General features: G+C 44.3%; 1 long non-coding RNA gene across 2 annotated transcripts; it reads left to right on the forward strand.

Moving 5' to 3' along the window:
- Window positions 1–2,322: 2,322 nt before the first annotated feature.
- LOC105713701 (uncharacterized) lies at window positions 2,323–12,421 on the forward strand. Of its 2 annotated transcripts, none has more exons than XR_010336923.1 (3): window positions 2,323–2,783; window positions 10,935–11,006; window positions 12,084–12,421. It is a non-coding gene; the product is annotated as an uncharacterized LOC105713701 (long non-coding RNA). The 2 variants fall into 2 exon arrangements; XR_010336928.1 differs by having other exon boundaries at window positions 10,938–11,006.
- The last annotated feature ends 1,881 nt before the right edge of the window (window positions 12,422–14,302 follow it).

The raw sequence follows: 14,302 nt of genomic DNA on the forward strand, positions 1-14,302 counted from the left end.
ATGTATTAGGCTGTTCTTGCATTGATATAAAGAAATACCTGCGACTGGGCTATTTATTTGTTTATTTATTTGAGACAGAGTCTTACTCTGTTATCCAGGCTGGAGTGCAATGGCAACTCCATCTCGGCTCACTGCAAGCTCCACCTCCCAGCTTCAAGCAATTCTGCTGCCTCAGCCTCCCGAGTAGTGGGGATTACAGGCACGCAACACCAGCTAATTCTTGTATTTTTGTAGAGACGGGATTTTGCCATGTTGGCCAGGCTGGTCTTGAACTCCTGACCTCAGGTCATCCACCCACCTCAGCCTCCCAAAGTGCTGGCATTACAGGCGTGAGCCACTGCACCTGGCCTGTTGTTCCTTTTGTGTTCATGAGTTCTCATCATTTCGCTCCGACTTACAAATGAGAATGTGTGGTATTTGGTTTTCTGACAAAAGAGGGCTTTCTGGGGTCAAGCTTGAATGTTGTAGATAGTAAGTTACAGCAGACAGCAGGGGGGTCCTGAGCTTGGTCTCTTACAAGCTAACATTTCTAGTGATCATGGGCCAGACAACATCCTAGCCAGCGTGACCTCCAAAAGAAGATTAGATGCTGTTTCTTCCCAGGGGCAGCAGACTGTGCACCCTCATGGGGAAGATTCTGGACAGGGTAACTGTCCAGGGGTGGGTTGCTCGGTGTCCCTCAGAAAGTTCTCTAGGAGCCTGCGTGAACTGCAGTTCTGGGGGCTCCTGCCTTCCTATACAGAAGGCAGCCAGAGGTTACCTTTATCTGGCCTGATAGGGGGTGCTTTGGGAATAGCTAAGAGTCCCGAATACACCAAAGCGGGCATGATCTGAGCAGCTCACCATCTGCAAGATGCTCACTACAACCTTGGACCTTATCTGGATGTCTGCAGATGACCATGAGGCCAGGAGGGCGGCCTCACCATTGGCCAGAGGTGCTCCTTTAAGGAACTGATATAGGCCAGACATGGTGGCACATATCTGTAATCCCAGCACTTTGGGAGGCTGAGGCAGGCTGATCACTTGAGGTCAGGAGTTCGGGACCAGCCTGGCCAAAGTGATGAAATCCTATCTCTACTAAAAATACAAAAATTACCCAGTTGTGGTGGCATGCGCCTGTAATTCCAGCTACTCGGGAGGCTGAGGCATGATAATTGCTTGAACCCCAGAGGCAGAGGTTGCAGTGAACCGAGATTGTGCCACTGCTCTCCAGCCTGGGTGACAGAGTGAGACTCTGTCTCAAAAAGAAAAGAAAAGAGCCGGGTGCGGTGGCTGACGCCTGTAATCCCAGGACTTTGGGAGGCTGAGGCGGGTGGATCATGAGGTCAGGAGTTCAAGACCAGCCTGGCCAACATGGTGAAACCCCATCTCTACTAAAAGTATGAAAAATAGCTGCGTGTGGTGGTGGGCACCTGTAATTCCTCACCTGTAGGCTGAGGCAGGGAATTGCTTGAACCCAGAAGGCAGAGGTTGCAGTGAGCCAAGCTGAGATTGCACCATTGCACTCCAGCCTGGGCAACAAGAGCAAGACTCTGTCTCAAAAAAAAAAAAAAAAAAAAAAAAGAAGAAAAGAAAAGAAACTGATATAGACCCAGGAGCCTGGGGTAGGGACGGAACCCCCATCCCATCCTGTTGTCATGGGGCTTCATCTTGACACACCTCCTTCAAAACCCTGTTAGCTTATGACAACTGACCTCCCAAGTAACTTTCCTCTTCTCTTTCTCATCCAGAAGTAATCAGGACAATGTGAGATTTCCCAGTGATTTTTTTTTTTCTCCGGTTGGTTTCTTGCCTCGTAGTTAGAGGAGATAACAGCCATCCCAGGAATTCTGAACATATGTATATTACGTTAGCTGATAAATGTTTAAAGGATGGGAAAGTGAATATTGAACACCTCATAGTACGATTCTAAACAAATAGATTGGTTCTATAAGAAAAAGTATTATAAAAGTGTAAGATAAAAGTGCACTCGGAAAAATGGGTAGAGATTGGAGAAAATTGCTTTATATCTCTTTCTTTTAAAGCTGTGTTAAGTTCCCTTTAATGGAGATTCTGGGAAAAGGATCTAATTCCTTTAAAAGCTGGGCTGCCCTGCAGCTGAAGCCAAGTTGTAAAACTGTTTGGGATGTAGAAAGGTTAGTAAAGAGACGGACTATATGGCCATTTCTAACGATCTGATGGGAGGGGTGTTTGGAATGGTCTCAGTGCTGGCTGTGGAAAGCAATGATCGGAAAAATAACATCATGGGGCTTTTTATATGGCCTACTGGTATCATGATGCAATGTGATTATTTTTCTGACTTTCTGTTTTTACCACAGGAAAAGGAAGAAACAAGGGAATCAGAGGAATGCTCAGATGCCTAATTACCAGTGTTGCTCTCAGATAAATTATAAACAGGCAGTTAAAGAATTCTACTACAGCTAGGAAACAAAACAGCCTTTAAACACTTCAGATGTCAACATGCCCCAATTTTGAAGGCACCAGAGCTGTGTATAACCCCAGAGATAATTTTTCTCCAAGGAATGATTCAGCAGAGTTAAAAGAAAAAAAAAAAAGTAACTCCCACCTCCCCATTCCTGCGCACATGGCAGACATCATTAATCAATCAAGGCAGTTTTTTTTTTTTCTTATGGAGCCTATATACTGCCCCAGAATTCTTCTCGACAATGTGTGCTGAAGAACTACTATAAATGGATCAGAACTGGCATGTGAACAGAACCAGCACCTAGCACAACAGTTAAAGTGTAGTCTCTAAAGTTCGGCTCAGCCACTTAAGCAGTCAGGTAAGTTTTCTTTTTTTTTTTTTTTTTTTTTTAAAGAGAGAGAGAGAGAATAGGAAGGAGGAAAAAGGAAGAGAAAGAGAGAGAGAGAATGGGGAGGAGGGAGAAGGAAAAAAAAGAGGGAGAGAGAATGGGAGTATTGCTTTCTTGCCCAGGCTAGAATGCAATTTAGTAATGGGTATTGAAAACCTCTTTTATACTGATAATTATACTTAATGATGTAGTCAGGAAGGAATAAGGGAAGAAGATAACAAACAAACAGCCAACCGATATTTAATTTAAACCTATGAAATGCTATGCAATTACTGAGGAGTGATTTACTTCCAGTTATATAGTCACCTTTGGAATAGGTGTGAGGTGGTAATGTATGTTTTGTTTATTTGAAGTGGAGAGTTCTATAAATGTTTATTAAGTTTACTTGTTCCGGATCTGAGTTCAAGTTCTGAACTTGAACTTAATTTTCTATCTTGTTGATCTATAGAATCGTTAGCTCTTCTTGTTGCATTGATCCTTTTGCCATTATGTAATGTCATTCCTCGCCTCTTTTGATCTTTGTTGCTTTAAAGTCTACTTTATCAGAGGCGAGAATTGCATCTCCTGCTTTTTGTTTATTAGTTTATTTTTACTCTCTGTTTGATTGGTAAATCTTCCTCCTTCTCTCTGAGTCTTTGTGTATTGTTGCATGTAAGATGGGCCCGGATGCAGCATACTGATGGGTTTTGGCTTTTTATCCAATTAAAATATATATAAGTTTAATACCGGCGTTTGATGCTAGCTGGCTGTTTTGCCCATTAGTTGATGTAAATTTTTTATTGTGTTAAAGTTCTTGCTTTTTGATATATTTTTGGAAAGGCTGATATTGGTTGTTCCTTTATATGTATAGTGCTTCTTTCAGAAGCTCTTGTAAAGCAGGCCTGGTGGTGGTGAACTCTCTAAGTACTTGTTTGTTCGCAAAAGATTTAATTTTTCCTTCGCTCGTAAAGCTTAGTTTGGCTGGATAGGAAATTCTGGGTTGAAAGTTCTTTTCTTTAAGGATGTTAAATATTGGTCCCCACTCTTTTCTGGCTTGTAGGGTTTCTGCTGAGAGATCTGCTGTAAGTCTGATAGGTTTCCCTTTATGGGTAACCTGACCTTTCTCTCTGGCTGCCCTTAGTATTTTCTCCTTCATTTCAACCCTAATAAATCTGGCAATTATGTGCCTTGGGGTTGGTCTTCTTGAAGAATATCTTTGTGGTGTTCTCTGTATTACCTGGAGTTGAATATTACCCTGCCTTGCCAGGTTGGGAAAATTTTCCTGAATGATATCCTGAAGAGTATTTTCCAACTTGGATTCATTCTCTTCATCACATTCAGGTACACCTATCAAACGTAAATTAGGTCTTTTCACATAGTCCCATATTTCCTGGAGACTTTGCTCATTCCTTTTCATCCTTTTTTCTGCATTCTTGTCTTCTCGTTTCATTTCACTGAGCTGGTCCTCGACTTCTGATATCCTTCCTTCTGCTTGATCAATACGACTGTTTAAACTTGTGCATGCTTCGCGAAGTTCTCGTGTTGTGTTTTTCAGCTCCATCAATTCACTTATATTCTTCTCTAAATTGTCCATTCTCGTTAACATTTCGTCAAACCTTTTTTCAAGGTTCTTAGTTTCTTTGCATTGGGTTAGAACAAGTTCTTTTAATTCACAGAAGTTTCTTATCACCCACGTTTTGAAACCTGCTTCTGTTATTGGAACACACGTGTAATCTATTAAGCCTTGTTCCGTTACTGATGAGGAATTGCAATCCCCTGTAGAGGGAGAGGCATTCTGATTTTGAGTATTCTCTACCTTTTTACGCTGGTTTCTTCCCTTCATTTTATATTTGTCCGTCTGTCGTCTTTATAATTACCGACTTTCTAACTGGGTCTCTGACGTCCAACTTGTTGATTCCCTGCACCGAAATCTGAGCAATCCACTGAGCCGGCCAAAACAGCGGTGTTAAGATTGATGGTGCTTTTCTGCCCGGGAATCTCCGGACTCTGCACCAAGAACTGGCGTGCTAAGGCACCAGCAAAACCGCCACGCCGGCCACAAGAGTCGCCCTGGCGACCCGTGAAGCTCCTTCACTGGGAATCTCCTGGTCCGTGAGCAACTAATATTCGTCTGAAAGTGTGGCGTCCTCTCGTTCTTTGCGCTTTCACTGGGAGGTACGTGCCCGAGCTGCTAATCATCAGCCATCTTGGATCTCTCTCGGTAAGTTTTCTTATCTGTAAAATGTAGGTAACAAAAGGACCTACCTTCTAGTATTGTTGTAAGAATTAACTCACCACACCTAAAGGGTTTGGAGCAGAGACAAATAGTAAATATTCAACAAAGAGTATTTAAAATGTTTCTAGAATAAAGAGCTAAAGAAGGTCATTTACTGTTTAACCCTGAAGGAAGTATTAGATTAAGATTTAGAAGCAACTGATGAGTTGAAGATTTATTCAACAAAGATATTTAGCAACTACTATTATTTGCTGAGGTTTGTACAAAATGCTGGGGAGTCTATATAATATAGGTACCAATATATAAATCTAGGTCAAAGTCAACCTTTTGAGGGGCGCAGTGGCTCATGCCTGTAATCCCAGCACTTTGGGAGGCCAAGGTGGGCAGATCACAAGGTCAGGAGATCGAGACCATCCTGGCTAACATGGAGAAAACCCATCTCTACTAAAAATACAAAAATTAGCTGGGTATGGTGGCCTGTGCCTGTAATCCTAGCTGGTTGTAAGAAAAAAAAAGAATAGTTTTGCATTGCTGCCAGTTATCTACAATTTACAGAGTTTCAAGGGCAAAGAAAGGGACAAAGCCCCATATAATCAGAATTGGAATGCATAGTTTTTCACTGAAACACAAATGCTCCAAGTACACTCCTAAGTAACTTTTGTTAGGACCTTAGTAGAGAATATGCAATTTTTTAAAAAGAAGAGACCTGGGAGCCCCGAGATAGGGTATAAGGTATTCAATACCAGAGTGTGGTGAATCCCAGGACTACAGGAGAGCGTCAGGCCAGAGCCCAGCCAGCCCACGCTCCAGGAAGAACGTGCCACCTGAGAGGGTTCCAGGAAAGGAGAAATGGAACTGATGTGCTTGAGCATATGGAAAAATATCATGGAAAGGCCTTGGCAGACATGTTAAACTTTCTAGGGAACATTAATGATAAGTAATAGGAAACAAAATCAATTTTAAGATGAGGCCATTGGCTGGGTGCGGTGGCTCACACCTGTAATCCCAGATATTTGGGAGGCCGAGGCAGGTGGATCACCTGAGGTCAGGAGTTCGAGACCAGCCTGGCCAACATGGTGAAACCCATCTCTACTAAAATTACAAAATTAGCCTGGTGTGGTGGTACACCCCTGTGATCCCAGCTACTTGGGAGGCTGAGTCAGGAGAATCCCTCGAACCCGGGAAGTGGAGGTTATGGTGAGCCCAGATAGCATCATTACACTCCAACCTGGGCAATAGAGTGAGAATTTGTCTAAAAAAAAAACCAAAAATGATATTGCTGTAAATGTTCAGTGAAAGAGAAATGGCAGTACAACAATTGCCAACCAAAACAATATCGTGGTTTTATACTGTGCTGCTGGCATATACTGTGTGTCCGACCTCCTGATAGGGCACAGCCCCCCAGACATGGTTTGGCTATAACCACAGGTTTCAAAACAACATTTATGTTAAAATTGCAGTCACATCCACACAAAATGCAACAGTATATGTTTATATGTTCATACTACACTTGCACAGTATGTGTGTACATAGGGAAAGTTCTGGAAGCATATGTATACATCAGCTGGTAACAGTGATCAAGTGGGGACTTTATCTGTACTATCTTTTTTGTTTTGAAATGCAAAGCTTTTAAAATGTTGTTGAAAAATTTTAAACTGTGATAAAATACACATAACATAAAATTGACCGCCTTAACTTTTTTTTTTAATTGAGATGCAGTCTTGCTCTGTGGCCAGGCTGGAGTGCAGTGGTGTGATCTCGGCTCACTGCAACCTCCTCTTCCTGGGTTCTAAGGGATTCTCCTGCCCAGCCTCCCGAGTAGCTGAGACCACAGGCACATGCCACCACACTCAGCAGAGTTTTGTATTTTTAGTAGAGATGGAGTTTCACCATGTTGGCCAGAATGCTCTCCATCTCTTGACCTCGTGATCCACGCACCTTGGCCTCCCAAAGTGCTTGGATTACAGGGGTGAGCCATCACACTTGGCCTTTTTTTTTATTTTAGGGAGAATGAATACTCATATTTGCAGTGAAATAAAAAATAAATACAATTTTTGAAAGACAAAACAAATACACACTTAGAAAAAGGAACTGGAAGGAAATACATGAAACTGTTACTCATTTATTTCTGGGTCAGACATTTATGGTCATTTTAATTTTCTTATATATATATCATTATATATCATTTTTTTTGGATCATATGTTATTTTAAAAATAGAAAAAAGAAAAGAACACCTCAGCATAAAAAGAAAGAAAGTCTGGTTTTGGCGTGTCATCCTGGGACGCTCCACCATTTGGGAAAAAGAGTGCATCTGGCCTGGCACCTGGGGACAGAGTCAGTGGGCCCTGGAGACACAGAAGGACATGCCTAAGTCCTGGGTCGTTGGCGTGGTCCGCCGTCAGGTCTCACTGCCTTCCCCCAGGGGGCCTACAGCCCTGTGCACTAGGCAGGGCCTCCGGGTTCCGTGGTCAGTACTGTAGCGGCTGAGGCTTCATCTGGCTGTGGCTGTGGCCACCGCTACAACTGTGCTGACTCCAGCCACCACCCATGTATGGGTCTGAGGTTGCTTGGAAGGTACAGCATCCATCTCAGATGGATGGACTGGAGGTCCTGGCCACCCTGCACCTTCTGTGACAGAGCTGGACGTGAGCTGGGCAGCAGCAGCTGTTGGGGGAGGAACCCTTTAAGACACCTGCAACCTCAGCAGATGGGGCTGGACTTGGTCCTCTAAGCAGGCCCAAAACTCCCCACTTCCACCCAGATCAATAGGAACCTTTTTAATTCAACAAACTGATTCTAAAGTTCATATGGAAAAACAAATAACCAGGAACATTCCAACCAGAAGAGCAATGATAAGAGACTAACTCTACCAGGTATTTGAACAACTTTTAAAGTTACATGGATTTTATGCTATTTTACTATTTTATTTTTGAGCTAGAGTCTCACTGTGTTATCCAGGCTGGAGTGCAGTGGTGCAAACACAGCTCACTACAGCTTCAACTTCCTGGGCTCAACAGATCCTCCTGTCTCAGCCTCCTGGGTAGCTGAGCCACAGATGCATGTCACCATGCCTGGCTACGTTTTTTTTTATAGAGACAGAGTCTTACTTTGTTTGCTAGACTGGTCATGAACTCCTGGACTCAAGCAGTCCTTCCACCTCAGCCTCTCTAAGTGCTGGGATTACAGGCGTGAGCCACTGTGCCTGGCCTTTATTTTATTATTTTTATTTAATAGACAGGGTCTTGCTTTGTCACCCAGGTTGGAGAGCTGTGGTGGGAACACTGCTCACTCCAGCCTTGATATCTTGGGCCGAAGTGATCCTCCTGCCTCAGCCTCCCATGTAGCTGGGAACACATCATACCCAGCTGATTTTTTTTTTTTTTTTTTTTTTTTGTAGATAATAAAACACACAGCCATGTTGATTTTAAAAATGTGGTGCTAGCCTGTAAAGGGATAGACAACTCAGTGAAATAAATCCAAAGTTCCAGAATAGACCTAAATGTATATAGGAATTTTGTTTCTAAGCAGGATATTAGTTTATAAAATGGGTTAGACACTTGGAATCATACTATTCAATTAATGGAACTGAGGCTGGCTACCCATCCAGAAAGAAAATAGCATCTCTTCTTCATATCCTCACCTAAAATAAGATGTAGATTAATTGATATTAAAATGCCAAAAGGGAAACCATAAAAGCAGTAGTAAAATACGGGAGATTAAAAAAATCGTATAGTGGAAAGGCCATTTAAAACCATGTAAAACCCAGAAATCATAAAAGAAAAAGGCAAATTTTTTATTTTATTTTATTTTATTTTTTTGAGACAGAGTCTTGCTCTTGTTGCCCAGGCTGGAGTGCAGTGGTGCAATCTTGGCTCACTGCAACCTCTACCTCCTGGGTTTAAGCGATTGTCCTGCCTCAGCCTCTCAAGTAGCTGGGACTACAAGCACGCGCCACCGTGCCTGGGGTTTTTTTTTTTTTTTTTTTGTATTTTTAGTAGAGACAGGGTTTCTCCATGTTGCTCAGGCTGGTCTCAAACTCCCGACCTCAGGTGATCTGCCCACCTTGGCCTCCCAAAGTGCTGGGATTACAGGAGTGAGCCAGCACACGCGGCAAGGTTGAAAATTTTGACAATACAAAAATAAAACATGTCTCTGAACATTGTAATCACACTGAACTGTACACCTAAAAATGATTTATGGTAAGTTTATGTTTTATATACTGTACTACAATTAAAAAGTCCATTTAGGTAAAAATGAAGTCAAAGGACAGTGTTGGAAAATGTGTTTATAATCCAAGACTAATATTCCTAATACATATATAAGAATTCCCACAGGTCTATATCCTAATGGAAAAAAATGAAAAGGATAATGGTAATACCTACACACATAGCACTTTCCCGTGCCCTATGTGCGCTTCTAAAAATGCCTTAAGTAACTTATTTAATCCTCTCCGCTACTCCATAAGGTACACACTGTTATTGTCCCCAAGAGAAATCAGGTGTAGACAGGGTGGGTCATTTGCTACAGTCATAGCTGTTAAACAGTGAAGCTGAGATTCAAACCCAGATGTTCTAGTAGCTCCAGAGTCCATAATCCTAACCATCAAGCTAAATTATCTAACTCTGCCTTTTTTGAAAAGGTGCATGCCCCTTAAACAGGTGGAAGGATACTTAACTCAGAATATGCAAAATGACAATTTAAAGTGCAATGAGAGGGCCGGGCGCAGTGGCTCACGCCTGGAATCCCAGCCCTTTGGGAGGCCAAGGTGGGCAGATTACTAGACGTTAGGAGTTTGAGAGCGGCCTGGCCAACATGGTGATACCCCATTTCTACTAAAAGTCCGAAAATTAGCTGGGTGTGTTGGCAAACACCTGCAATCCCAGCTACTTGAGAGGCTGAGGCAGGAGAATTGCTTGAACCTGGGAGGCAGAGGTTCAGTGAGCTGAGATCATACCACTGGCTACTGCACTCAGCTCGAGCAACAGAGCCAGACTCAGTCACACAAAAAAAAAGTACAATGAGAGGCAGGAGGATGGGGAATTTTTTTTTTTTTTAGTTTTGTTTTTTGTTTTTTTTCTGAGACAGAGTCTTGCTCTGTCGCTTGAGCTGGGGTACACTGACGTGATCTCTGGCCTCAGCCTCCCGAATAGCTGGGACTTCAGGCACGTGCCACGACGCCCAGCTAATTTTTGTATTTTTAGTAGAGACGGGGTTTCACGGTGTTAGCCAGGATGGTCTCGATCTCCTGACCTCGTGATCCACCCTCCTCAGCCTCCCAAAGTGCTGGGATTACAGGTGTGAGCCACTGCGCCCGGTGAGGATGAGGAAATTTAAAAAAAAATTATAAAAAGAAAAAAAAAGAAAGTACAATGAGGTTCTGTATTTTCTGCCCATCACTTTGGCAAAGTTTGATAATGCTTTGTTGGTGTATTGGTAAAGATATGGACAAACAGGTGGTTTCAAACCTGGTTGATGGGAATGCAAATCGTGAACCAATTTATTCCATTGTTGTCTAGCCATTTATAGGCTAGTACCACATTAAAAGAATCAGCATGGCTGGGTGTTTTCTTTTTTACCAAAAAAAAAAAAAAAAAAAAAAAAGTCAGCTGGGCATGATGGTATGCATAGAAAAATTCTCCATTGATTGATCAATATTTGTTGCAGTGTTGTTTACACTAGCAAAAGTTTGGAAACAGCCAGTAGAGGATTGGTTAAAGAAACCTGGACATCAATATGATGAAACACTGAAGGCACGAAGATTGGCAGCTGTGTCCTAATCTGAGATAATCTCCAACACAGAGTTAAAGGGAAACATTTGAGATGTAGAATAGTGTGCTACTGTGTAACTTTTTAAAAGCAGAAAGTGTACAGACACATGTAATAGGATGTGGTTTTAAATTTTCAGCAGTGCCTCCAAAGGAAGACAATGCAAGATAAACACCCACACTTCTAAGGAGCGACTCCAGATTTGTCCTTGGTGGGTGTATTAGTCTGTTTTCACACTGCTGAAAAAGACATACCTGAGACTGGGTAATTTATAAAGGAAAGAGGTTTAATAGAGTCACAGTTCCATGTTGCTGGGGAGGCCTCACAATCACAGTGAAAGGTGAAAGTCACGTCTCACATGGCGGCGGGCAAAGCAAAAGGGGTTTCCCCTTATAAAACCATCAGATCTTGGGAGACTTACGAACTACTATGAGAACAGTATGGGGGAAACTGCCCCCACGATTCAGTTATCTCCTATTGAGTCCCTTCCACAACACATGGGGAATTATTGGAGCTACAATTTAAGATGAGATTTGGGTGGGGACACAGCCGAACCTTATCAGTGGACTTCCTAAAAGGCAGCCAACCTCTCCTGCGATGCTCCTCTGTCACCTACCGCCTGCCTCTAGAAAGGCAGGCCAGAGATTCATTAGGAAAGATGGGGGCTTTCTACCCAATGTGGGGTTGGGGAGGACTTGGCTTCCCTGAAGCTGAGTGATAAGGGCTTCATGAGACCCAATCCCAAAGAGCAGGGGTGTACCTCAGGAAGGGAGACCAGTTCCATCCTGGCTGGCTGTCACTAAGTGTCTGAGTCCCAAGTCTTGGTGCTACAGGTGGACAAAAGTTCCTGGGGGCTGTGGAGTGTTTCCCAGGGGCGGGGGAAGGCAGGATCGCAGGGTGACTGGCAGAGGTGGGCCCAGATGGGTGGGGACGGCGGAGCTGAGCTTTCTCCTGGGCCCAGTGTGGGCCATGGGGTGCAGCTGCCCCAGAGCTGCCAGGGTGGGGGTTCTGGAGCTGGGAGAGAGCCACCCAGGCATGCATGGTGCCATGCAGAGCCTTCAGGGGATGCTCCAGAAATCCCACCCAGCTTCCATGAGGGTGAGAGTGATGGGCTGAATTGGGACCCCCCTCCCCAGTTCATATGTTGAAGTCCTAAGCCCCAGAACCTCAGAATGTGACTGTCATTAGAGACAAGATCTTTAAAGAGACAATTACCTTTAAATAAGGTTTTAGGGTGGGTCCTAATCCAATCGGACTGATGTTCTTATAAGAAGAAATTTGTGCACAGATCTGTAGAGACAGAAGGCAATATGAAGACAGGGAGAGGGCGGCCATCTACAACCAGGAAGACAGGCCTCAGAAGATACCTTAATCTCAGACGTCCAGCCTCCGGAATGGTGGGACCGTAAGTTTCTGTTGTTTAAGCTGCCATGTCTGTGGTTCTGTGTCATGGCAGCCCCAGCTGACCAACACCATGAGCCAGCACTGAGAGCCAGAAGGGGCTCGGCCAAGAACAGAAGCCTTTCCACCTCCACAGCTGCCTGCTCCTCCCCATCCCAGAGAATTCGGTCATGCTGGGAGTGGGGGATCACTCGGCATGGTGGTGGTGGTCATGGGGTCAGGAGTCAAAAGAACAGGCCATAGCTCCACCCATTGCTGAGGGCTGCAGGGTCTTTCCACCCAGAGCTGGAGCTCACAGGAAGGCAGAGACTTTGCCCACTGGATATAGATTTGAAGTTTTGATCTACTTTTTTTCTTTTTCTTTCGAGACGGAGTTTCACTGTTGTTGCCCAGGCTGGAGTGCAATGGCACCATCTCGGCTCACTGCAACCTCCGCCTCCTGGGTTCAAGTGATTCTCTTGCCTCAGCCTCCCAAGTAGCTGGGATTACAGGCATGTGCCACCACACCTGGCTAATTTTGTATTTGTTTTTAGTAGAGACAAGGTTTCTCCATGTTGGTCAAGCTGGTCTTGAACTCCTGACCTCAAGCGATCTACCTGCCTCAGGCTCCCAAAGTGCTGGGATTACAGGTATGAGCCACCATGCTCGGCTCTTTTTTTTTTTTTTTTTTGAGATGAAGTCTTGCTTTGTTGCCCAGGCTGGAGTGCAATGGTGCGGTCTCAGCTCACTGCAACCTCCGACTCCCAGGTTCATGCAATTCTCCTGCCTCAGCCTCCCAAGAAGCTGGGATTACAGACTTATGCCACCATGCCTGGCTAATTTTTTGTATTTATAGTGGAGACAGGATTTTATCATGTTGGCCAGGCTGGTCTCAAACTCCTGATCCCAAGTGATCTGCTCACCTTGACCTCCCTAAGTGCTGGAATTACAGGTATGAGCCAGCGGCCTGGCCGAACTTTTGATCTACTTTGAATTGAACTTTTTCAATGTGGGGACATTTCTTATAAATGAAAGTTAGTGTGAAAGTGATGGAATCTCCCTTTGTCAAGGTCATCGAGGAGCAGGGCAGGCAAATCAGACAGATCCTGCCTGCGAGTAGAAGAGAAAGCTGTACTCTGATTGTACCACACTGAGATGAGCCCATTGAATAAATTGCGGTGAACGTGTATGTGCTGTGTACGCACTGACTGCCATGCATAGGTCATGGTTGCTAATGTGTAGTGGAGCTGTGGCGGTGGAGGGGAGAACAGCAGTGGTAGGGGGATTTGTATTTACTTCTTTTATTTTCCTTCTTTCTTTTTTTTTTTTTTTGAGACAGAATTTCGCTTTTGTCTCCCAGGCTGGAGTGCAGTGGCACTATCATGGCTCACCGCAACCTCCACCTCCCAGCTTCAAGAGATTCTCCTGCCTCAGCCTCCTGAGTAGCTGGGATTACAGGTGTGCACCATCACGCCTGGCTAGTTGTATTTTTAGTAAAGACGAGGTTTTACCATGTTGGCAAGGCTGATCCTCAGGTGATCCACCCTCCTCGGCCTCCCAAAGTGCTGGGATTACAGGCGTGAGCCAACACGCCTGATATTTATTTCACTGTATGGAATTCTGGCCTAAGTTCTGTTTTATCTATTTTTTTAAAATCCAGTTCAGGCTGGATGCAGTGGCTCACACCTATAATCCCAGCACTTTGGGAAGTAAAGGCAAGCGGATTACTTGAGCCAGGAGTTTGAGACCAGCCTGGGCAACATGGCGAAACCCCATCTCTACAAAAAAATACAAAAATTAGCTAGGTGTGGTGGTGTGCACCTGTGTTCCCAGCAACTTGGGAGGCTGAGGCTCACCTGCCCAGGAGGCGAGGCTGCAGTAAGCCAAGATCACACTACTGGACTCCAGCCTGAGTGACAGAGCAAGACCCTGTCTCAATAAAAAATAAAAATAAAAATTCAGTTCTATAGCGCCACCCAGAGTTTAGGTGACAGACCTGTGTTTTCTGCCAACACTCCCTCCTTTTGCTGCCTTCTGGGTTTGGAGGGTGCCTGATCTGACTTTCCTCTTTCCCAGCCCTGACCTGGTGCCTTTTATACTATGCACAGGCCCAGCAGAGCCCCGGGT

The sequence above is a fragment of the Aotus nancymaae genome, unplaced genomic scaffold (assembly GCF_030222135.1).
Source record: "Aotus nancymaae isolate 86718 unplaced genomic scaffold, 86718_ANA_hifiasm-v0.15.2.pri h1tg000002l, whole genome shotgun sequence".
NCBI lineage: Eukaryota > Metazoa > Chordata > Mammalia > Primates > Aotidae > Aotus > Aotus nancymaae.